Genomic DNA, 25,499 nt, shown 5'->3' on the forward strand with positions numbered 1-25,499 from the left:
AAAAACCCTCAGCAAAGCACCGTAACTTGGGGAGCTCCGTAACCTACATACAGTACTAATGGAGGGGATAGGAGGAGACAGGCAAATTAGAAGCAAATTGCTCCAGAAATAAATTTATTTTAGATACCGGCTGTCTGGGGTAGCAGCCAGCCCTTTGTTTGAGGAACAGTCAGGATTTGTTTTCTTGGTGACGTAATTACAAGAGACAAATCTAAATTGTAGCTTCAGCTGAAATAAAGAGGAGGTGCCAGTGCAGCTCCGTGAAGTTAATGACACTGCCTGTTCAGAGAAACAGGCCTTGAGATCTTCATTTAAAAAAATAAAGTAAAATAAAATAAATTGCAAAGCTTATATGGTGCTATAGTGAGACATGGAAATTTTTGCATTTCAAAATTCTTCAAAGCTAACTAGAGTTGTCAAGTCATCAAGCAATCCCATGCAAATACCTGCTCTTGTACTATCTCAGTCGTAATGGACTGTCTATCTACCAGATATTCAGGAGAGAAAGTGTGAGGAGCATCTCTCAGAAGCCTTGAGAACATCTGCTCCTTTCCACAAGCCTTGATACTCGTTCAAAGATGCTTATCTCTACGCAGTCTCTTCTGTCCTGCTTTTGTTTTTCGCACTAAATGATCTGCAGTTTCCCAAAATGAGTTGCCGAAGTCTGGAGGATGTGTTCCACTTTCTTTGCCAGTTTAGCAGCATCTGCAAACAAGGAATCGAGTGCAGTTTCAGTCCTCACAATGTTTCCCTTCTTTGCTGTTAAGGCACTAGATGAAAAACTGACTAATCTGAATTCATCAGTGACAAACCACAGAACACATACACATAAATCTGAAAAGATCAAATGGACCTTGTCTTCCTGTTTATAACGAATCTGTTAATAAAGCTAGTTGAAAGTTGAGGTCATTTTGCTTACTCCAGGTCCACATATTTATATTCAAAAAATCCTAGCATTTATCTGAAAAGGAAAACAAAATTACAGGAGAGCAAGGCAACTAAGTTAAGATTTTGTGCTTCTCTATTATGTGCATTCTCTACTGTTTTTGACATGAGTTCTTCTCCACAAACTGCCAGTCAGTCATAACTTTTTGCACACTTCCAAGTGCCAAGTCAGTACAATTTACAATACATGGCTGCATTTGCTTGTATCTGAACAACTGGTTTAAACCAAAAATGTAAAAATAAGCACAAAATAAAATTAAAAATCGCTGCAAAAACAACCGTAGCAGGCTACAGAGCTGTCTCATCATGGGATAGGTCACTGTGACAGTCTTAAGCACGGGTCTTGAAGCTAACTCACCTTTCGGGATCTTATTCTTTCTAGGGGAGGTACCAGGAAACCGCTGCTTTGTTCAGAGTGCTATGGCTTTGTTGTTTTATTTTACATATAAACATGCACTAGGTTCTGCCAGCTCACCAGATTCCAGGAGAGAAACAAAAATGGAAGCAGAAGTTTCGTAACTCTGTTTCCCTACACTGTAGCAAAACCAGCAATCTGTTGGGAAAGATGGGACAGGAAGGGCTTATGGGTATGATTGCCTAGTAGGAAATACTGGAGATGTAAAACCTGTGAGTGAAATAGAAATGAAGGGCAGCTTTGAGATGTGATCATGGCAGGCAGGAAGACGGTGATTAGCTGGAGTCAGGTTGAAGGACAGAAAACAAAAGGACTCAAGAATGCAGCCCCTCTCCACCCTGCCAAGGCATCAGGGAAAAAGTAGATAAGAAAGGAAGTCTTTTTGTTTAGAATATAGGATGATATGGTAATATAGTAGTTCTCATAGGCTGCATGCAAAATTTGGAGGTTTTGTATCTTGCACCCGTTGGTCACTGTAAATTAGAATATTCAACACAAAAGGAGATATAATGTATTGAAACAAGGTCCTCGCTCTCTTGCTCTTGTAATGTATTGTAACAAAGTCCTCGCTCTCCTACCTCTCTTGCTTCTACCTCTCTTACCCCTCTTAGCTTTTTTACCTCCCTTACCTCATACTCTCTCTCTCTCCCTTTCTCTCTTTGTGGCTTCCCCTCAGCCGAGGCTGGTGGCTGAAAGCAAAGCCCTCTTTACCCACAACCCTTGCAATAAAACCACGTGTTTCTAGAGTATCTCAGGTCTGCAGAGTTCCTTGTCCCTGCTGTCCACAGATGCTCCTACAGCAATCTACCTAAAAAATTACATTCCAAATTCAGTCTCCAGACTTTAGAAGTCTGGGTTGGGAAATGAGCTGTATTTAGACATGCATGTTAATCCAGGACTGTCTGAAGTTTACAGGTCTTAAGGTGTGTTATTTCAGCAACAGATTTCCGTGCAGGGAACCCCTGGCCAAGAGCTGCACCCAGAGCAAAGGTGAAGAAGACAGACAGACAGACACAGTGGAGAGCACCCTGGGCCTGGCTGTGGAGGCTGCTGGGTTGGTTTGCAGAAGTTATTTGCCCAGTGACAGGACAAGGAGTAATGGCCATAAGCAAAGACACAAGAAGGTTCACCTCAATGTGAGGAAGAGCTTCTAAAGAAATTGAGGTTGAAGAGCACTGGAACAGGCTGCTCAGGGAGAGCATGGAGTCTCCCCTGGAGACATTCCAAACACACAGGAATGGTTTCTGTGTCACCTGCTCTAGGTAACCCTGCCTTGGCAGGGAGGTTGGACTGGATGATCTCCAGAGATCCCTTCCAACCCCGATGCATTTCTGATTCTGTGAACTTCGGCACTGGAAAAAGGCTTGATGGTCAGTTTCTATCTCAAGTTATCACTGCCAATGGCATTTTTCTGCTCTAATTTCATCATCTAGGAAATATTTTGAAAATTACTAAATAAACTTGCACAGGAAAGTAATAAAGCATAATTTAAAACTTGTAACTTTAGATATGTAATAGCTGCTTAGTTGTTACACTTCAAAACTGAAAACTACTTTTCCTTGCTAACATTTGATGTTCTTTAAAAGGGTGAATTATCTAAATAGCTGGTGCTTTATTTAACAGAAATTTCCAATAAACCTCATTCCATCACTCTGAGTTATGTCACTTCATGCCCTGTGACATGAAGGCATTGATGTAAGTTTGACAGGCAGTGCCAGTGCTGACATGTCAGTTTGAGAATTTATGACAAATTATATGCTACAGATATTTTTCAAACAACTGTGGATTGCCAAGGAAAAGAAGTATTTAAAATGTGTAATAACACTGATGCATCTTTAAATTGGAAACAATTTATTCAGTTCACATAGTTATATTGATTTAATGTTCAGGCTGACACTTAATGCAATAAAAGAAAGGAAATATATATTGAAAATTCCCAACTAGCTCAAGTTACAATATATTATAGAGCAAAGGAAAATGAGATGTGTTAATGTAATGGGCTTTTTTAAAAATCATTGTCATTGAGTAATACTGTTAGCATTTAATAATTTGAAATAATCTATCTCAAATGTTAAGGCCCTACACAAAAAAAAAAAAAAAAAAAAAAAAAAAAAAAAAAAAAAAAAAAAAAAAAAAAAAGCCTCAGCTGAACAGAGGAATGCTTATGAAAATTTGTATTCAGCAAAGAATACAACATGGCAAGGGGGGTATCTTTCACTAGAAGTGCTAATTGGTTTAAATCTTTTTTTTCATTTTCTGGGTTTGGGGTGGGGTTTTTGGTAACCTCATTTTTCTACAGATCAAATCCTGCCTTATAATTTCTTCACAATCTCCATACTTCAATTGAAGCATACTTAGGTCAGTCATGAGTGAACTTTCAAGCATCTATTTTACCTTCAAATGTCTTGAATATGTAATGGAAGAGTAAGAGATTGAATGCCTAAGGACTAATCAAATTAGTGAACCATAATAATTTTTAAGACAGAAAACAAGCTTATTAGAAGAGGATAATAAAGGAAAAAAGAAAAAGAATAAACTCCATGTGGTCACCAGACAAAGCTTTTCTATGTGTTAAAAATACATTGTTGTAGAGCACCAGAAAACCTTGTCTCACTTACTCACTTAGCATTGCCCAAAATGTATCAGAGTTCAAATACTTCTGTTCTTCCTCAGTAGCTAACCATCCCAAAAATCAAATCCTGAAACCAGGCTAATGAGTGAAATGAGAAGAATCCTTTTGCAGCTGGACATACTGTATCTATAAAATCCTATCTAACTGAACTGTCAGGCTGTAACATTTTCACTCTAAAAGCTGCCTTCTTTCAGGATGTGTGGAAAGAGTCTGATTTTGGATCTTTTTGCAGTAGAGACATGGCATGGCATCAGTTAGAACTGATATGAGTATTTTCTTTTCAGCTGTGGCACATTTTCCTGGCAATGCCATGCGCTACTAGAGCACTCCATAGCAATTTACACTGTTGCCACCTAATACATTATTAGCCAGGGACTGTTTGATTTAGATTATTGCACCAAGTACTACCTTCTAAGCAAACACAAAGTCACAGTCTGATTAAAATGCTTTCTGTTGCATGTTCCAAGATTAAACATGCTTTAATTTCAGCTAAAACACCAGCTATTTAATGTTCATATATAATTGCACACAAATGTTTAACATTCAAACAGCCAGGAGAACCCCAAATGCTTGGAATCTCAAAAAGTGCCTCCTGCACAGAGTGCTGAACTTGCCCTTATTCAGTATGGCCATGTATGTCTGTTGCTTTATACATCTTTTCTTAGCAGATGTTAAAAGGGCCAAAAAAGCAGCACAGATGTAGAGAGGGAAATCCATCTGAAAGCCAGATCTCTGCCTCCTTCCTGTCCCTTTCAAAGGCAACTCCTGGCTAAAAAGGGTCAGTGACACAGCTTTACCAACGGCACATTTGCAAACTAGTAAATGTTTAGAAGATGCTAGCTGTGGAATGGCAGTTTTGAAGTAGATGGATGAAACATGAGTTTCACCTTTTTCACAGAACTTCATGAGCAACAAATGGGCTGGGGCTACACTTGTAAAAAACTGATAGTAAAGCCTCACCTTAAGTCTCCACCCAGGAACCTGAGTAAAGTAAACAAAATTGAACAACTTAACCTGCTCAGTCAGTTAATTTTCCTGATTCCTGGGCACACATCAATCAGCTTAAAGCACACTAGTTTACCAAAACAACAACAACAAACCCAAGAACAAAACAGAAAACCAAGTTAATGTATTAAGGACATTACATAGAGCTTGAAATATAATTTCAGGTATTTTTCCAGTCCTCTCCTCTGCTGGGTCTGGCCAGCTGGTTGCCTCACCCACAGCAGAGCCTGGCTGCCTGTTCCACTACCCCCTCTAAATAAGCACTGCAGCACTTTTACTTGTAGTTTCCTTCACTTCACCTTTTAGGTCAGAACATATATGGCAGTGGAAGTAACAAGTCTCTTTGTATACTGGAAGCTTTTAAACAGTTTCTTCCCTAAATACCACAGAATATAAGCAATTTCTGCTTGATGAAATATTTTATACAAAGTCACTTTTCTCTTGTTTCATATGAATTTTGTCCTCTGGGGCTGGAAACTATTGCATTGTATTATGATGATCTCTCACTGAGTACTCCTAAGCCCAGTTAATTAGTCCAGACTTTAATACTTGAAATGTCTATGATATGTCTCTTGATAAAATAAAGCAAACCCATCATAGTTTATCAGTGCACATGGAATAAAGGTGGGTCAGACTTGACCAAGAGTTCCTTCTATTCACGACCTTTTTTTCTACAGGGGAAACTCTCAGCAGCAAGCCTCTTCTCTTGGGTCACCTTCTCTCCTGGATTGCCAGGCTTTTAGAGGAAAGTTCACTTGTTCTGCCTTGTAGCTCCACCACTGACAATATTGCAGGCCACTGCTAGGAGTCATCCTGCAGAAGGACAGACACTACTGTACTTGAAAAGACCCATTACTACAATTTGATATCGTGGATCTCCAATTTATGGCTTGCCAGACCTTCCTATATAAACTAACTCAGTGCCTTACAAGTTTCACCTGACAACCATTATACTCCTGGGCTTTTGTTATCTTTCCAACAGAGGGAGGTATCATGCAATATGTGGCAGGTGTGCTGTATTAACCCAGTGAAGGACTGCAACAGAAAATATTAAAAATTTAAAGTACAATTATGTCAGATAATTTCACTTAGTGAAAAAAACAGTAGCTTCAAGAAATAAATTTCCCTAGATTATCAGTGACAGGTAGGGCATCATCATCCACTTGGTGTTAAGCCTCCTGGTGACCGTGTTGGTGGGACCTGCTGGTGCATTTTTGACCTTTTCACTGCTGGGTTTGGGGTGGGATTTTTGGCACCTCAGACTAAATGACATACAATTGTTACTGGGACAGGTTGCCGTTTTTCCTTTATCAGGTTTTAATTGCCAGTGATGAATGCCCAGATCTCGCTGACTGTCACAGGTGTGTCAAAGACACGGCTGGGGACAGTCACAGCCAGGGTTAGTGCCTGTCCTTCGGGCGGGGGGCTGTGCCACATGTGGCAGGACAGCGCGGCTCTGGAGACGAGCCCAGAGGAGCAGACTGGAGCCAGAAGGATCCAGCAATGCCCGCTTTGGTACTCCCCTCTGTTGGGAGCGGCTGTGCCCTTGTGGGACTGCCCGTGTGAGTGGCAGCCCGCCCGGCAGGGAGCGGGGCTGGCAGCGCCCCAGGAGCGCTCCCCCGGCCCCCGGGACCGGCCTCTCCCTGGGAGCTCAGCATGTCTGGGGCAGCCCTGCCCGACACCCAGGACCCTGCAGGCGCCGGGACATGCCCGGAGGATGTCCCCTCCCTCAAGGAACTCGAGCAGCTCCTAAACAGTGGGCGGCCCTCTTGCAACCACGTTGATGAAGTTTGGCCGAATCTCTTCTTAGGGGACCTGTGAGTACAGCCTTGTGGACACACCTCTGCCGCGCCTTCTGTTCGTGTGCCTCATGGGTGCGGCTTTAGACAGCTCACAGCTTTGCTAATTGCTGTCATTTACACTGCAGACAGCACGATTTCCCAGATACAATTATGACTAAGCTGGTATTCCCTTCTCGATTAGCCCTTAGAAGCAATGCTTGAGTTGATGCTCCAACAGTGGTTTGGGAGATGCAATCTCAGTGTTAATATCACTGCACCCATCTTGATTTGTCTTTGTCTTCTCCTTAGGGTAACAGCACACAATAGATTTGTTTTGTGGAAGATGGGTGTGACCCACGTTTTAAATGCTGCCCATGGCACAGCATACAGCCACGGAGGCCAGGACTTTTATGGAGCAACCATAAATTATTATGGTGTACCAGCCCATGACCTGCCAAGCTTTGATATCAGCCAGTTCTTTTTCTCTGCTGCGCAATTTATCCACAATGCCTTGAACACGCCAGGAGGTATGAAATTCTTGTCGGTGACATTTTGATGTCAATCAGCAGCCTCACATAACAGGTCAGCTCCACAAGCTCAGCGGTGGACAAATCACTGCATGGTCTCCTGCCAGGTGCTGGTCACCTGCACGGTGGGTGGCAGGAGAAGGGAGTGCTGTGCATGTAGTTCTGACTAGGTCCCAAAAAGCTGATGTGACAAAATAGACTGGGGGGAAGGGGGTAAAAAATAGAAACATTTAACTTAACTTAAACTTCATCCACTGTACTGCTTCTCTTGATGGTTGTAATTTTTTTTTTTTTTTAACCAGCCAAAATATTGGTACATTGTGCAGTTGGAGTAAGCAGATCAGCTTCTCTAGTCCTTGCATATCTCATGATAAATCACCACCTACCATTAGTTGAAGCCATCAAGACAGTGAAGGAACATCGATGGATTTCACCCAATCGTGGTTTTCTGAAGCACCTGCGAAACCTGGATGTTCAGCTAAGGCAAAGGAAGAGCTGCTGAGCAGGCAACCCTATCTACATTCACTTTACTGAGTTTCACCCATCAGAGCCATTGTGCATATAGAACTTCCCATGATCAGTGCACATTACAAAATCAAAGAAAATTATGCATCAAAATAAGAGGCAAACAGAACGGTAAATGGATTAATTCTGATAGCCCAGTCCCTCCAAAACCAGCACAGCCAAGAGCAGCACTGTGATCACTGCACAGGGTGGAACTGCTGTGCCTGAGTGGTGCTGCTGGATGAATCCACTGAAGTGGTTAAGACAGACCAAGTTTGTCCCTGGTTTCTGCTCATGCCAGAGGCAAGTTCAATATTTGCATCTAGCTGTAAATGATGTTTGAGTTCCCTTTACTTGGGTGTGTAACACAATCATCTTTCTCAGTTTGGTTACAGTCTTCACATGCACGTTCTCCTAAGGAAAATTTTGTGTTTCAGGCCTGATGATGTGACAAGGGCATTTTCTTGGGAGCCCAGGCACTCCTATAGAAATGTTCCTCTTTTGCTTGTCTGCTGAATATAATGGTGTTAGAAAAAGCTGTGAGAGCCACAAGAGCCACACCATCAGAATAAATGTTTGTGATGCTTCTGCAGCCTGGGTCAGCAAACCCCATGAGTCTTTTCTTCTTAAATATGTTTTCAAAAAGATAATGTATATCATGTAGTGTATTGAGGACATTAAAAAGAATATGTTAAGTCTTCAAAGCATTTTGTAAGTTGGACTCATCAGTTTGCTTGCACTCCAAATAATCCCAAATCAGTTCTGTGTCAGTGGCTTTGGATCATCCATGGTTTAATATCAGGTAGACACTTAGCTTACATCAGTGGCTTGGCCTAATTGATACACATTAGTTTTAAGCTGTTTTGAGGATGTCACTTTTCCTGTCAGCAGTTAATTACTACTTAAACCAATGTGATTTTTAATACTGCAACAGTGTTTGAAATTCATGCTACCACTCTGCCTGAAAATTAGCTTGTTACCTTCTGGTGAACCATGAAGTGATAATCAAATTTGGTTTTGCCCTTTGCTGCTGGTTGGATTTATTGATTAGTTGACCTTATAAAGATTCCCTGCCAGATTAAATAAATACATTTCTGCTTGCTTGTTTGCATTTGAAGCATCACTTCTGATAATTTTATTCTCTGCTGAAAGAGACTTGCAAGGTTATTAGAAGACTAATATAATGGTGACTTGTGAGTTGAACCTCTTTCTTTCCAGACCACATTTCCTTCTTCATCCTTGGAGAGGTTATCATCTTGGAGAGAAATCCCTCCCTGTTTCACTGTACACAAGTGTTTTGCAAAATAAGCATATTTAAGATCCTTTCAGACATCAGTTTGACTGTTGAGATTTTCCTAAGCCTTGTAAAAGAGCTCTGCCAATGAGAGAAAGGTAAGATGTTGTATGAAATGATCAAATAGGAAATCACATTTAAAACCCAACAGTGCTAGGACAATCTTTATACCTCACAAAGCAGCAGAGTGGTGGAGGAGGAGCTTAGTTTGCTTTGAAGTTCTCCATTAAAATTAATAGGGATTTATACGAGTTAATATTTCATTATAATTTATACTTTGTTCACATTACAGTAGGTTTTAGTCTGGAAACCTTTTGAAGACACGGCATTGAAAAATCTGAAATTCATGTGAGTGAAATAATGCATCTTAATGGCTTTATGCTGAGCAAAATTAGACATATGTGAGCAAGATTAATGGAATCCCCCCATCAGGATAATGTTTTGCATGTCTCTGAGCATCTGTCCTACAAAGCCACAGCTGTGAAAGCTGCTCCTGTTGTAAATTAGTACCTGCTCTTGAACATACTGCTCATCCTGGGAGAGTATTGTTTCACCAGAGGCAGAGAAAGGAAGAGCACAGAGTGAAGCTGATTCAGTAGGGCGTCCATGCCACCAATGGCACGGTAGTGATCTTGTAAGCACAACTTATTTACTTCAGTGAAGGGAATGAATTAGGTAGAAACCTTTTTCAAGGGCATTGTCAAATCACAGAAGCGTTTTTAATCTGTGGAGTCAGTGTTGCTTATATTTCCTGCCTGTCTGTATTGCATTTTTATATACAGATTTACTTTGAGTGCACATTTGTGCAGGGAAAAAGATTCCAGTCGACATAAGCAAAAGCAGAAGAATAGTCCTGTAACTTCTTAAAACAGAAAGCACTGTCTGCTGCAATGCGCTAAGAGGAAAAGGGACCTCCTCACCTGTCACACTATAGATAATTAAAGTCATGGTGTGACATGACATTTGTACCTCACTGCTTTCCACTGTCAGCATAAAAACTTGTATTTTGAATGTTGGTTTGGCAAGTTAGATAAAGGAGTCAAAATGAAGGAAAAATACTGCCTTCCCAATGGCCCTTCATTCAGAAAATGCACATTTGTCAAGAGGGTCTACACAACCTGAGAGAAGGTGCAAGTGTGAAAAGAACTGTCGTAGCTACAGCTCTGGCAGACTTAAATCTGCTTAAAGCAATCACAAAACCAGTGTCACCTGAAGGGACCCATGTAGAGTTCCAGTGAAAACTTCTCTTAGTTTTATTTTCCAGTACAAGAACTGAGGGCATCTGATGAAGTCAGTAGAAATCAGATCTGAAACAAGAGGAGGAGTTTACATGAGCTGTGTAACACCTTGCCACAAGATGCTGCAAAGTAAAAGCCTATAGACATTCAAGGGGCAACTGGAAAAGTTTGAGGGACAGAAATCCATTCAGGTTTACCAAATACTTAGAAACTCCATCCAGATCAGCAAGCTCATAAACTGCAGCCAGCTGGAAGCTGGGAGATTGTTACTATTATTATTATTATTATATACAAGTATAATTAATGCTTGTGTGTTCTTATATTCTGTAGGCATCACTTTCAGCCATAGTGAAGCACAGGACAGTGGGCTTGGTGAACCTTGGGTAAGGCCCAGGACAGGTGTTCTCATGGTGTTTATTTTGAACTCACCCTCAAGCTGTGCTGTCCCCTCTTTCCTGGTAGCTTATTATTAGAACTGGGTCACATGAGGCATTTGGGACTGCGTCTCGCTTGCACTGACATTTCTTTCACAGGAAAAGCTCTGTACTGGCAGGAACAGCACCATAGCTTATGTGAAGACAGCAGTTGCATTTTTTTTGCACAAGATTCACTTAAAGCAGAGCATTCATTTTTCTGGCTGTTCCCCGTTGCATCAGGGACATAGTCCTGATGAGCTAATCCCGGGAGGCGTCGAGGCGCGAGCTGTATTTAGAGTCAGCCACCTGCTTGGGAACATCAAGAGGCAGAAAGAGCCTGCTTCAGCAAAAACCTCCCCTGTGCATTCCACAGCAGCGGCTTCCAGCAGGCCTCCCTCCTCTGCCTGACTCTGCATGAGGCCTCCAAAGGGGTCAGCACCTGAAGACAGACCCAGTCAGCCCAGGAATGCTCTGAGCCTGGCAGTCCCTCTCTGCCCAGGAGCTGCCAGATATCTCGGACAGCTGCAAGGTGGAATTAAATCACGTGGGTGAAGAGTGGCCTAATCTCTACATAGGCAATATGTAAGTGTTATTTGAGGCTGAGCTGTTCTGAAGGGCTGGGGAATACAGTACTCATTAATATGTGCTGTCCAACTTTATTTAGTTAGCGTCGGTAAACTTCATTGCCTTAAAATAGACTTAAGATTAGCACAGAAGAAAGCAAAAGGACTATCCATTAAAGGAAGAACCTACTGCACAGGAAAACAATTAAAAAGAGAATTAGACTCTCTATTGCTTTGTATTATTTTATAATTGTGCAACATACAGATTTTATAAATGCTACAGCATTTACCATACAAAGCACAGACGCATGATCCTGAGCAGCCTTAAAACTGAACATTTTTTTTTTTTTTACCTTTTTGGTGTAATTTTAACTAGAATGGAAATTTTCACATTATAAAATGTGAAAATCACATTATCATCTGTTTATATGACAGCTTGACTTGCAGTTGAAATTTCTGATAAATCTATGGATATTCTGAATGACAGCAGACTTCACTATTTCTGAAAACTGTGCAGATGAGTATTTCACTCTGAAGCACAGAGAAAGCATGCAATCATCTGCACTCAACATGCCTGGTGTCTAATGTTATGCCAAAACAAGGGTTTTTTTCACCATCATCATGTTGCAAACTTGTTGAAATACCTAGAAATTACAATAATTCCTACAGGAGAGAAACAGGGGGAACTAATAACTCTGCTGATTGCCTGCTGATCTCAGCTAAAGTGGCCATTCTTTTAGCTATGAAACAGCAAAGCTAAAAAATGACCTAGGTGACACTGGGGGAATAATCTGCATTTACAAAACTCGGTTTTACAAATTGCCACCTGCCTCCTGATGTCCCTGCACCTGCAGGCAGGAGCGTGGCCTGTGAAGTATACATGTTCCAAACTACTCTTGGATATTTCTTTCAATCACATTCTGTCTTGTAGGGGGAAAAAATGGTGGAGAATAAAATGAAAAAAAATATATAGATAACAACAGTGTGGATGTGTAGTAAGGAAAAGATGAACTTTGAGAACATTCAGCAAACAGAAATAAAAATGCAAACAGGATTATTTGTTAATGCACGAGCTGATCACTAATATCAGCTTAAATACAAGTTATAGACTGCAAACAGTGAAACTGGAAGTTAATCAAGTACTACAGCTGGAATTTTCTTTATTGTGCCAACATCAATAAGACAAACAGGAACAACACCTGAGAATAAGGTTTCATGGCTCTTCATGAGATAGAAATGGGGAATAGAGAGAGCATGTGCATTTAGGGCCTAACCCAGTACTCAGTGAAGTTAATAAACAGTGGATGTTTCTGTTACTGAGCAAACCCATGCCAGCATCAGGACTTGTGCCAGAGCTAAAATAACCCAGAACAGTACCATATATTGTCACTGCTTGTTTCCGTGGAACCAGTTATGTGCAGTTTCTGAGCAGCTACTTGGAAATCAAAGGTCAATCTAGAATCAATGCTGTATAAGAAATATTTTTACTTATGCCTTTATCAGAAATCTGATGTTCAGCATCTTTAAACAAGTTAAATATATCATAAAATAAAGTAGGGATGGCTGACTTAACGTGATGACTTTCATCCTGGAGGACTTTGAAGTTGTCAACAAACTGATTATTAAATATTTGTCTGGCTATCAGCCATTGCTGATATACAAGGCCAAGGCCAAGACCCTTCGGGTTCAAAGGTACAGTGTTTTCGGAAGTGATACGTAATAAGCAGCTGAGGGCACAAAATGTAAAATATCCTGAAGAAATCGAACTTCATGCTGATCTTAAGCAGACAGGTTTATTAATTGGAGTTTAACCAGATTAGCAAGGCTAATAACACTTCAGCAAAGAAATTGTACAGTTTCAGGCTGAGGAAAAATGGTTACAAGCTATGCTAAAGCCTCAGTGTGTTCAATATACATATTTCATATCCAGTTATAGAAGGACTTGAGCTATCTCCTGAAGTGAATTTTTGTAGGGTGTTTTGGCCAGCAGTCCTCATGTGCTTGTAGTCAACTGAAGTCAGTGGAACTTCTTAAATGTATTTCTTTTCAGAAGTGAAATAACTTGGAATCTTGCATTTCCAGATATGTTATGAGTATATTCAGAGATCACAACCTTTTACCATTCTTCCACTACCTTATGTTTTCTTACACCTCTCAAAGGGGAAAAAATGTCTCAAGAGTGTGGTGGGCACTGGGCTCTACAGACAGGAATACATTACAAGGCAAGAAGATAACTTGAGCTACTTGTAATCATGAGCTTTCATAGAAGACACAATTGACTTTGGCCTTGTTGCACATTTCTATACATACTGTGTGCATTAACAAGGGCAAATGGCAAGTCCCTGTCCCGATGGTAAACTGCTGCTCTTACACAGCACTCTCATTAAGCAATCACAAATTACTTTAGCAGCATTAACTAAATGTCACTCAACCACTTGGGTAAGCCTAATTATCCACTTACAGACATTGTCTTCATTGGCACGTGGGAAAACAGCAGGATCCTGAGAGATTAGGAGTGACCAATCAAACCATATCCCCATCAGTGGCAAGGATCACCCATGGTGTGTTGGTAATCATTAGACTGTATCTTCTGCAGGAGGAGAGAAAAAAGAAAAGTAATTATAAAAGGGAAGATAGTTCTGAGCTCTCAGTCAGAAATCACCAAAATTTTTTCAGTTTTTCTGTATTGATTTGTCAGAATACACAACAAAAATAACTAAAATTAGTTAGTTTCTAGTTTGAGAAACAGCCAAAAGCTGCAAAGAGCTATTGTAGAGACATGCCAATTGGCCATTTACAAAGCCTAATGCCATGTGTTTTCCTCTGGTTTTGGATTCAGATCTCTAGTAACAAAAAGAAGTTCCTGATTTATGAAAAGGCTGTATGTAATACCCTGGAGGCTACTTTATCTAAGCTGCTGTAAATTGGATCTCTCAGAGATGAGATGAGATGAGATAAAATGAGATGAGATGCGAGTGAGGCGGAAGTACAAACTTACACAATCTGTGACCGTGGCACTATTCCACACAGCCTGGAACAGCACCACGTGTATTCCCTTCTGTTTTGAAAGGAAAAATCTTTATTTGCTGTATTCTTAGAAAAAGCATATCTGCTTCCTTTATGCTGGCTTACCTTATGATACTCTGCCACTTTCCTCTAAGCAATGCTATCCAAAGAGTTATCCAGTTGTGAGCAATTTCGTCAAGCTACAGGATTTACGTACTGAACTGAGATACAGTGTACACCTAAGTAAACTAAACTCTTATGAAATTAAAAGAATACAAAGTGACAAGGAGAAATGTCAGACAAACAAACTGAATATGAGATAAAGATGAAACGAACATGACCTAAAGCTTTGGCATCAAATCTGTTTTTCCTCTCTTTAGGGTATAGAATGTTTCTGAATTTTCCATGCTCCTGGTATTCCTCAATCAGCTGGTTAAATGAAAGCAGCAAATATATTAGTACTCCTCTGGGATACATTTCTAATTTGTTGTCCATTCTGCTTATTAAAACTCTTAAAACTCAACTTCAAGAGAAAATAGGCCCTTATTTAAAATGAAAGCTCTTAAGTATATCCCTGGACACAAAAAGATGCTAACCTGCTTTGCTGATTGGGAGCAGCAAATGAAAAAGGGGAAAATATACTCATACCAGAAGTCACCCAGATGGGAGACAGTTTTCTCACACTGGTGACAGTAGATGCTCAATGGCTGAGGACTTTCCACACGTAACTTCTTCCTGCCATGCCCTCCGCCCAGCTCTGTCTCGGCTTTATGGACGTGAGAATTACTGCAAATAAAATAAAAATCAGCCAAAAATTAGACATTTCTCTCATGCTCAGAATTTCCTGTTCCCACCAAAATTCTTATTACTTGAACATTGCTGTGCCTCTAGCACTAGTGAACATGGAAAGAGACAAGTTATTTGATTTTAAAGGAATATTTCATAAAGGAACTGCCCTTTAAAGCATATTCTGCTGGCTCAGAAGGCAGGTTTATCCCAGTACCCTGTCTTTCGTCAATGTCTCACCAAGGAGAGGGGACTGTAAAGAAAAAAAATTGAAACATTTTTTTAACTGTTGAAATGACTACCCAAATTGGAAAGCTAAGCTAAACCACCCCAGGGTAGTTCTCATCTTAGAACATTTGTTTGGAATTTTTTTATCTTTTTTTTTTTTTTTTTTTAGTTTTAGACTGAAGTCCTAAACACGCAGAGGTAAAATACCTGGGGAAAATTGCTGGTGGCAATTTATCATCTCAGGAGAATTTCATAGCATTTGCCAAGAGTTCACTTGCCACATGCATGCATTTCTGGAGAAGATGCTGCGTCAGAACACCAAAGCTGGGGCCACACTAGTCCTTGTGGAAACTCCCACCCCAAACCAGCAGTGTAATCCAGGGTTGAATTTGCCCTCCTATTTCCAAAAAGAGAGGTCTGCCAAGGACGGTGTGGCCTAAGAGGGCACACATTGCTGGCGGGCTCTCAAGTGTCAGAATAGAACCAGCGCCGGCAGCCGCAGAGATCCTCTGCTCCGCCGGCAACACACGGACAAGGAAAATAATCAAGTTGTCGGGTGGAAAAAGCAGCTTCCCAGGATGGCTCTGACCATGGTGTGATTGTGATCAATCCACACTGGCAAGTATCATCTTTCCACGTGTGTTTCGCCTCCCACAAGCTGCCTGCAGAGAGCGGCTTGGGCAGGCTGGTGCGTGCTTGTTATTGCCGACGTAAATATCTCTGCCTTGTGCCATTGTGGCACAAAGCAGCTGGACCATTTGAAAATCATTTCAAAAGCACTATAAAATTAGGGCTCCAGTGCTCTTATTTTATGGCTTTCACGAGCAGCCATTGCCTAGAGAGAAATTATCCTCTTTATTTTCAAGGCTAAAGGTTCTTTTAACATTCATCAAAATCAAAGTGCACCCTTGGTAACACGTTGAGCTGTTACTTATTTAGTACAGACTCTTTACCTTCTGCATAATATCACATCTGAGATCTCAGTTCTTCATATACAACTCATTTAATTGTGTCTGCTGTTGTTTTCACCAAGTGAATTTGCATAGTTTCAGGAGAGGTTGGATGATGCCCTGAAACATATTCTTTCCATAATTCTTTTTTTTTTTTCTTTCTTTTAAAATTTTTTTAGAACAATAGCCTGGAGTGGTTTTGTTTCTGATCCTTCTATAAAAATGGCCAATTACCTCTTTGGCAATGGATTTGCACAAACCAATTAAGCACTGTAAGTGAAAGATTTTCAAGGGCAGAAATAATACTTAGATGTATAACCTGATAGACTCACTTTGAAACATCTCTTCCCCATCTATATGAAAAAACTGTCTTTGATAATTTCCTTTTTTTTTTTTATTCTTGTTTTCACAGACAGCTTCTTTACTAAACTGAGGAAAACGGTAAGTGAACCAAAGCAGCAACAACAAAATGCCAACAGTACAAAGGGAAAGCCATTCTTTTTAGGAAAAAAAAAAAAAAAAAAAAAAAAAGCACAGCTGTATCAACCATACTTACAGCTCAGATCTGAAGCGCTTAGGAAGAGACACTGCATGAAAGCATCCATCAGACACAAAGGTGGCAAGTGGGAATGGTAAGGCCCTGTATATGCTCTGTGTGCAGCTTAAGAAAACTACTCTGTGCCCCTCTGTTGTTTAACCTGCCTTACATTTCTGTAAGAGACTGGTCACCTTACTATCCAGACATTAAATACAGACTGAAGATAAACATTTATGAAGTCATAACCTTAGCTCTGTTCTCATGGCTCCCTCTTTGGCCAGGATTTTGTCTTTATGTTCTCTGGGGACAGCAGGCTCATTCCTGTGCCAAAAGGCAGAATTCTTTCAGATCTCTGCAAGGGGGGTGGTTGGTGCTGATAGATCCTGCTGTGAAAGCATGTGTAACTACATGGAGCAGAGTAAAGTCAAGATGCACCATACTGCCTGGAGTAATGTAACCAGGCAGAAGGCAAGGCTGCCTGTGTCCAAGGGGAGCTCTGTCACCACACCCAGCACCTCTGAGAGCAGAGGGAGTTCGAGTTTTTATTGACAGAGATTTTGCCTGCCATTACCCAGTCTGTGATCCATCAAGGGAATGGTTAAGCTAATAGAGGGATGAGATGAAGTTACTTGGTAATCACAATTGGTTTTGACCCTAGAAAGGCAGAAAATGGGACAGGCATGACAGACACCTTCATGGAAGAAGGAGGTGGGACAGACATTAAGTAACTTAGGATAAGAAAAGCACCTCAGCTCTGTGACACATTTTTCTGTTCTAACAGTCAGCAATCACCTTCCTGTGCCTGACAGTCTCAGAAACAGAGAGAAGGGCCCAATTAATCTCACATAGCAATGAGCCCCTGCATTTCAGATCAGATTAGATCTTTTGGGTTAAGACTGACCCATCCAATGTCAGCCCTTACTCGTGGCAATAGCAAAAAGTGCCAGGAGAAGAGCAGAGATCAGTGTAGCCCTGTCAAGGCCTGACACAGCACCATAAATGTGATTATGTCACCTGTGCAGGGGGTTCTTCCCTTTGGAGCTGATGTACACATGTGTCTGTTCCCTCTCAGGGAACAACACCTTGCTCAACAGAACAAAAATTAAAAACCCAGTAGAATAGACTAGAAAATCCCTTTAGCCAGTAGAATAGAAATGGAAAATTCCTTCTACCCAATGGTTTCAAATTCCTGGACAGCCCTCAGTTTGCCCTTGCTTTGTGGATAAACTACCAGAGTGAATGTTTTCTCTTAAAAAGGTATCAAATTGATGGTTGCAGTTAATGTTTTAGTGCTGAAAGGGGAGAATTTTTGTTCCCAGCACCAAAGGGGAACAGTGTCTAGACTAGAGTGTTGTTTCCCCTGTACACACATACCTACTAACACCTCAATGTGTAAAGGCTTGCTCACCTCACATCCAGAGCAGGATTAAGGGTACCCTTCAAAGTAATTTTGTGTTCAGTTGAACCTATTAAATACAAGGAAGGCTGGTGGGACCCCATAACTCAGAGGTGGGCAGCCAAGGGGCAAAAGAAGGGTCCTGGATGCTGGCAGTGTTCCTGTGGTGCTGCCAGCAGCTGCAGACCTTCCATCACTTGATTTCCTCACAAAATGAAGCTGCTAACTGCAGAACCAAGCTGAGACCAAAATAATTTTACCAAAGAAAGAAGACCTTAAAAATCCAAGGAGGATTAGAATCGGGAGAAGAAAGGTGTGAAGGCACTGGAATCTGTGTTAGCATCATCTCATGGAGCAAGGATGTTCCTACCCAGGTGATGGGCACCCATATCATCAGTTCTTTTCCCTCATCATCAAAACAGTTCAAAGTTGCTCTAAGCATTTTGCTATTACTTCTTCACTCTTGATGCCTTGTCATTCTCCTTCATGTTGCCACTGTGAAATTAATCTTGGTTCCTAGTGACAAATGTATTGCCAGCCTGGGAGACAGATTCTGGATGTTTGGTGCCCATGTTATAGAATTCAGTATTTAGTAACAAGTAGTGTGGACACAGCATTTATAAGAAACAAAGCCAATGCCTGTTGGACCTGAAGGGCTGGCTAGTTATTCATTCTCCATCAGGCCAGAGCAGAGTTTAAAGGAAGCCCAGCATAAGAAACAGGACAGCTGTGTATCCTCCAGCTTTTGGCTTTCAACAGATACACTACTTCTTAAACCTCTTGATACTTTTAATTACTACAGACTGAACAGAAGAACTGGTCCCAGCACAACAGTCCCTGATTGCCCTCATGGCCCCAACAAGCACCTGGCCTCCATCATTCCAAGGAGGTTAGCACAGGCTGTGGGGGGAAGAAAAGAAAAGGAGGGGTGAAGGCTGGGTGAGAAAGTAAGGTGGATGAATAGCTGAGGATGGCTGGATGGGTGAGGAGGAAGGATGGATGGGTGAGAAGGAAGGCTAGATGGGTGAGGAGCAGGCTGTATGGGTGAGGAGCAGCCTGGATGGGTGAGGAGCAGGCTGGATGGGTGAGGAGCAGGCTGGATGGGTGAGGAGCAGGCTAGATGGGTGAGGAGCAGGCTGGATGGGTGAGGAGCAGGCTGGATGGGTGAGGAGCAGCCTGGATGGGTGAGGAGCAGGCTGGATGGGTGAGGAGCAGGCTGGATGGGTGAGGAGCAGCCTGGATGGGTGAGGAGCAGGCTGTACGGGTGAGGAGCAGGCTGGATGGGTGAGGAGCAGGCTGGATGGGTGAGGAGCAGGCTGTACGGGTGAGGAGCAGGCTGGATGGGTGAGGAGCAGGCTGGATGGGTGAGGAGCAGGCTGGTGCTGTAGGAGGCCCTGGGGAGGCCACTGCCATGGGGCAGCACAGCTGCCATGACCATGAACTTTGTCCCCTCACCAGACAAACTACAAAGGCTACTGATGAATGTCCTTGATGTCTCAGTGAGGGAAGGCCAGGCTGGGCCAAACCAGGTCACACCAGGCCAGCCCAGGCAGGGCCAGACCAGGCCAGACCAGACCAGGCCAGGCCAGGCCAAGCCAAGCCAGGCCAGGCCAAGGCAAGCCAGGCCAGTCAGGCCGGCCGGGCCGGGCCAGGCCATGGTGGGGAGCTGTGACCAGACCAGGACCAGGGCTGGGACCCACCAGGTCTGTGCAGTGCTGCCATTCATAATTAACTTCTACTAGTTAATGAGCTCCTGATAATTGCCATCAACACATAATAATCTTTGTGAGTTTTCCACAGCTTTATCTGTTAGAAGGCGGCAGGGGAACCACCACACTGGCTGCTGAGGAGGAATGCCCTTGGGTAACTCAAAGCCCTCAGCCAGTCTGGTTGTACTTTATCTAAAGCAATTTCCGTTCTCATAGAGGTTTTTTTTTTTTTCCTTGAAGAGAAGTATTTGAAGTGAAAGCAGCTGGGGAGAGAGCATGAACAGCACAGACTGCTCATCCCAGCCCTCTTCCAAAGCCCCAGCAGCTCCTGGGACACGCATTGCACTGAAGGGTCAGTTTTCCCAGGAGAACAGGTAGGAGGGAGACTGACTTGACCCCACAGCCCAGCCCAGAAACCCAGTGGCACAGCCTGTGCCCTCCTGTCTCCTGCTGTTCCCCAAAGCCAGAGCAGTGTCCTCCAGCCTGGCCCTTTTTCCAGCTGGAGGAACAGGGAATGAGAAAAGAATCGTATTGGGATAAAGACAGTGTTGTAAAGGACTAAAATAAACACCCTGCTTTTTACTTTAGGTGAGTGCATTAAGTTGGACTGGTTTGTACAACAGATTCTGCCAGCAGAAAAGAAACAGGCCAAACTGCCTGGTGGTGTACAGGAAAAAATGAGCACTGACACGGGCTTTTCTAACACAGGAAACCTGCATTAGAAAGGATATGGTGTAGATCCTTTGATGTTTACACTCAGGTCAATACCAATCTAACTAATTCTGTCCATTTCACAGTTTTCTTCCATCCAAGGTGCACAGTTTTCTTGTAAGTTCTCCATTTAAATGCCGGCCAGGAGTGTATTCCGTCCTGCGATGCCCATCTCCATGTATTTTTAAATCCCCCAACGTTGTTTTTTCCTGCCATCTTGTGGCAGCAGGAAAAAATCACAGCGTTTCGCCAGCAGCAGCGCTGCCCGCTGGCCTAAGACCAGGGTTGTCAGTAAAACAGTCTAATCTATAATTAGATTAGTTAGCATCATTGCAAAAAAAAAAAAAATATATATATATATATATATACAGCCCCTCTTGCATATTTAAAAGCTTGACTAATTCTTCCAGCTCCACCAGTTAATCTTGTAGCAGGGGTTCTTTGGTTATACCAGAGCAAAGGGTTTGTTTTGCAGACCTTGTGTTTTCTGCTGTCTGTAAAGAGCAAAGGAGAGTTGCATAACAGGTGAGACTTTATCATGTTATGACAAGACTTCATCAAGCGAACACTAAATATTTTGAAAAGTTTCCTTTTTGCCAGTGTCGCTCTCAGGTCTTCATAGCTCCTTAACAAAGCCATCTTTGTTTCTTATCAAACCATGGCAAGATCTTGCCTGATAGGGACACAAAGCTTTTCCTTTTACTGCAACCACTGTTGATGTCTGGTCTCTCGATGTAAACACCACCAAAACCTGCCCAGACATCCTGCATTGTTGGCTTAATTCTTTAAACCAAAACATTTTTATTATTTTGTTAAAAATGCATATAAGATTTATATAAGACTGAATCTAGGCTCCTGAGGTTTTTCCCCTTTTCCTGCAATTGCACAGATGATTTTTGAAAATGAATACTTGTGATCCCAGCTCTCCTGCCACAATAGCTCTTCCCACACAGTTGAGGTAAAAATACTAAAATTATATATGATAATTTTTAAAAAATCAAAAAGAAAAAAAAATCACAGTATTTTCCCTTAAAATAAACACAAAATTCAGAGCCAGTAACAAAAACTAGTCACTACTTACTAAGAAAATTTCCAGCCTGCAAAGAGAGTAGTGTAAATAAAAGCTCTTCAAAGCTTTGTTCATTTTCACAAGCACCCACAAAAGTGACTGCTTGGAATGCCAGGCACTGGAGAGAAAGGATGTCAGTGCTATTTATAGCTCAAGGGTGGCTCCCATTGCCATTGTACCTGAGAATGTCGCAGTCCTTAATGCATTCCTGCTCACAGCAACTTTCTCAAGCAGAGGACAGCCTTCCCAAGGCTGTGCTGGAGGCACGGAGGTTTTCTTTGGGAAAATGGACCCTGATGTTTTTAGTGTGTTTCCAAACTGTCTGTTGTAAAACACCTGCAGCAGGCACAACCTCCAGCAAGGACACACTCCTTCCTTCTACTTGTGCTCAAGTCTCCCTCTTGGGTGGGAGTCCTGAGGCTGTTGCTTTGTTGGGGGCTCTTCTCCCCTCCATGACCCTACCTACTAGCCTGGCCATCCATCTACAGTCCACACCAAGCCACAGCACAAAACACAATCAGAAAAACAACAGCATAGAACCTGGCAAGATAAAGTTAAAATATTCTCCAAAAACTTGCTGGCACAAACCAGCCCTTGCTTCTGCCCTGCCTGACCAACTGCAAGGCTCGCATAGCCTCAGTCTCAGGGTGGGGCAGCACCGTGCTGCCTGTTTCTCACAGAGATACAGCAGCAGGGCCAGGCAGGGAAACTCCTTCCCAGTGACCTTGGGACTGAGCGTTCCATGGAGCAGCAGCACGTCCCCACTGTCCTTGACCCTTCATTCCTCACAGCCTGGAGAGGCAGCTGCACACCCTTCTTTGGACACAGCCCCTGATGAGGCAGTTCTGATTTACCTGGCACCCTGATACCAGGGAGGTGCAACAGAAAAACCACTCACAGTTTTATTTCTTCAAATTTAAGGTAAGAAATTAGGAGCAAATACTCATCAGCCACATAATCAAAAGTTTGCAAGAGACAGGAAATCCCCGTTCTGTGTTATTCTTTTAGTTATTCTCATGTGCTCATCAGTGGTCAATTCCTTTGTGACATACAATCACTCTTCTTAAAAGATCACTTAATCAAAATCAAATAATGACTTTAAAGTCAGCAGTTGAAAAAAAAAATCTAAAGAAAAAACATTCCATTCTGCCCCAACAGAGCTGAGAATGTCGCCAGAAAGATCTATGATGTGCCTGAAAAACTCAAGTGCCAAAATAGATCTTCCATTGCAGAGCTTTGAAGTTTGCTCTTGATTCCATAGCAAAGAATTTGTACAGCTTTGTCAAGCTCAGAAAAAGGTGCCTTTTTTTGTATGTACCCTTTCAAGAAAGGCAAAGCAAGAAGAGCACTTCACTGCTTATGTTAAAAGTGCAGGGACAGACAGCTCAAAGCCACCCCTGCCAAACGACTGAGGAATCTCAAAACCCCTTTCTCATGCCTTCAAATATTCTGAAATCTTGCAAACTTGACAGCATTGTCAATTTTGTATTGACAGCAGCAGTCAGATAAAAATCATTTGAGGAGTAAATCAAGGAGAAGAAAAAAACCCCCTTTAATCCACAGTCACACAAATCCATACTGCCTGCAGAAGTGCAAGTGCTTTGGAGCCCCTTTTAACAGCAATATATTAACATCCTTGTTTGTCTCTCCTGAAGTTTGCAAGACATTATTTCTCCACATCCCTCTCTCAGTCTGGCCTCTTTGACACCATTTTTATCAGAACTGCCCACAACTCACACCTATCGACAGCCTATGACACCAATGAAGTCTTGGCACAGCACTGGCTGTGACAGCACTCACTGAACTGTTATCAATATCAAGGTCATTTTGTTTTTCTTGCTCTCACTGCAGCTGCAGCTTCTCTGCCCTCAGGGCATGAGCTGCCCAAGAAAGCTTTCTGTCTAAGCTCCTCAGAAGCCACAGCCTCTCTGCTCCATTACTGGCGTTATATAAGATTAGAGCGAAGTTTCTACTATTAGAAGCAGTTAGCTGCATGGTGATTGTGTGCTCCCCTGATTACAGCACACAGCACAGTTATGGCTGCTGGCAGCAGGACTTGAGACTAGACAATTTTAATTCAGGGAGAAGCATGAGGGCAGTTGAGATGCATCAAAAAAATCGGTAATTTTGGGGGGCTTGAATTCCTAGCTGTGGTACCCTGGATAAGAACGCCTTAGAGGAGAAATAAAGGGGAAAGCATCATGCTAGGCTCGACAGATATCCACAGACAGTCGGAAATTGTGCTAGGAGCCTGTGGAGGGCAGCGCTGTCTTGCTGGGGATGGTTCATTCCACAGCTCAGAGATGCCAGCTGCTAAGGTAATACTTCTTTTTTTATCTCTTTTGAATGTGAAAGCTGCAGATGTAAAAGCTGGCATCATGCCACAGCCATGACCTGTCACTGCCAGCAGGACTCCCCATTTTTGTGCCTCCATTTTTAAGCCATCCTTTCCTGCAGCCTTAGTCCTGTGCGTGGGCAAGTGCTCCTTCCCAGGCTGCGTGACTCAAACAGGAGGGCTGGGGGAGGTGGGAGGGGGGCAACACAAAGGTTCTCCCCCCTTGGAATGACAAGAGTTTTGGGAAAATATGTGCAGATCTATTACATTCAAAGGAGAGGAAATGCTCTCCAGGAGCACTTCTGTAAGGCAGCATCCTCTCCCCAAAAACTATCAAGGCACAGGTGAAGCTCACCCCACCGAGCTCAGCAAGCCGTGCCCCTCCCGAGGGTTTGCCTTGTCCAAGGACAACCGTGGCTGGAATGGGGCTGCTCGAGGGCCTCGCTGGGGCTCCCTGCCTCACTCAGGGGCCTCTCCGAGCTGAGATGCTTGGGCTCCACCTGCACGCCTGTGTGTCTGGCCATGCACCCACCCCCTTGTCTTCCCGCTTCACCCGGGACCCACCTCACCACCAGGAGCTCTCCTGGCTACCCAAACCCTGCCTGGGGCAGATTGCTCCACCTGCCCTGCTGTTATGAATAAAAATGGGCGGAGAAAATATTAATCTCCATAAACGCCTTTATTAATCAGCTCTTATTAATATTTGCCCGAGGGGTTTGGTCGCCGAGGAGGAGGAGGGCTTTATCAGCTCTGCTGCGTGCAATTTAACAGAGCTGGAGGACTGGCCCTCGCTTGGGGAGCAACCCCAAAGTCCTGCTAGTTCTTTGTTTTCTCCTGTGGTCTCATCTCCGGTTTGGTCTTTTTAGCTTACGGCTAGTAAGCAAAACCGGAGAAATTAGCTCTTCTGATTCTCTAGGGTCCACACGGCTGAGTATTAGTTTTTATCCGTTTTAATTTTACTTGGTTTTTATTTGATAAGGGTTTTTTTATGTTAGATTTCATCCCGGGACGCTTTCGGAGTTTTTAATTTGCATGCGGGATCACCGGGGCGGGGGCTTGGAGCTCTTTGCGGCCATGGGGTAGTCTTTGCCGCAGAAATGGCGTCTCAGTTTCATGCTGCTTCACAGCGGCGGCAGTGTTGTGGGGGTTTGGACTGGGACTTGTGCGGTGGGGAGGTGGAACGTGGTGGGTGTGGGATTTTTCTCTTGAAGTGGGGCAGCGGTCTGGCCGGCTCGGGGGCGCTTCATCTGGCCGAGGCGGCTGACCGCGTGGCGGCTGCGGGTGGATGGGCGGCCGGGGCTCTTTTCTCTGCTCCGGCACGGGGAACGGCTGGGGCTTGGGGAGAGGCTTTTCCGTGCTCCGGCACAGGGAACGGCTGGGGCTTGTGGAAAGGCTGCTCCGCGGCTGCGGGTGGGGGCGGCCGGGGTTTCTCCGCGCTGGACCGGCGGCGC

General features: G+C 43.0%; 1 pseudogene across 1 annotated transcript in view; it reads left to right on the forward strand.

Annotated features, from left to right (window-relative positions):
- The first annotated feature begins 6,630 nt into the window (after positions 1–6,630).
- Positions 6,631–25,499, forward strand: part of LOC310912270 (dual specificity protein phosphatase 13B-like) — a 34,219-nt pseudogene continuing 15,350 nt past the window's right edge. The window contains exons 1-2 of the transcript XR_014592754.1: positions 6,631–6,814; positions 16,703–16,731. The product of XR_014592754.1 is annotated as a dual specificity protein phosphatase 13B-like (transcript). The remainder of the gene's footprint in view (positions 6,815–16,702; positions 16,732–25,499) is intronic.

The sequence above is a fragment of the Zosterops lateralis genome (assembly GCF_965231275.1).
Source record: "Zosterops lateralis genome assembly, chromosome: 8".
Taxonomy (NCBI): domain Eukaryota; kingdom Metazoa; phylum Chordata; class Aves; order Passeriformes; family Zosteropidae; genus Zosterops; species Zosterops lateralis.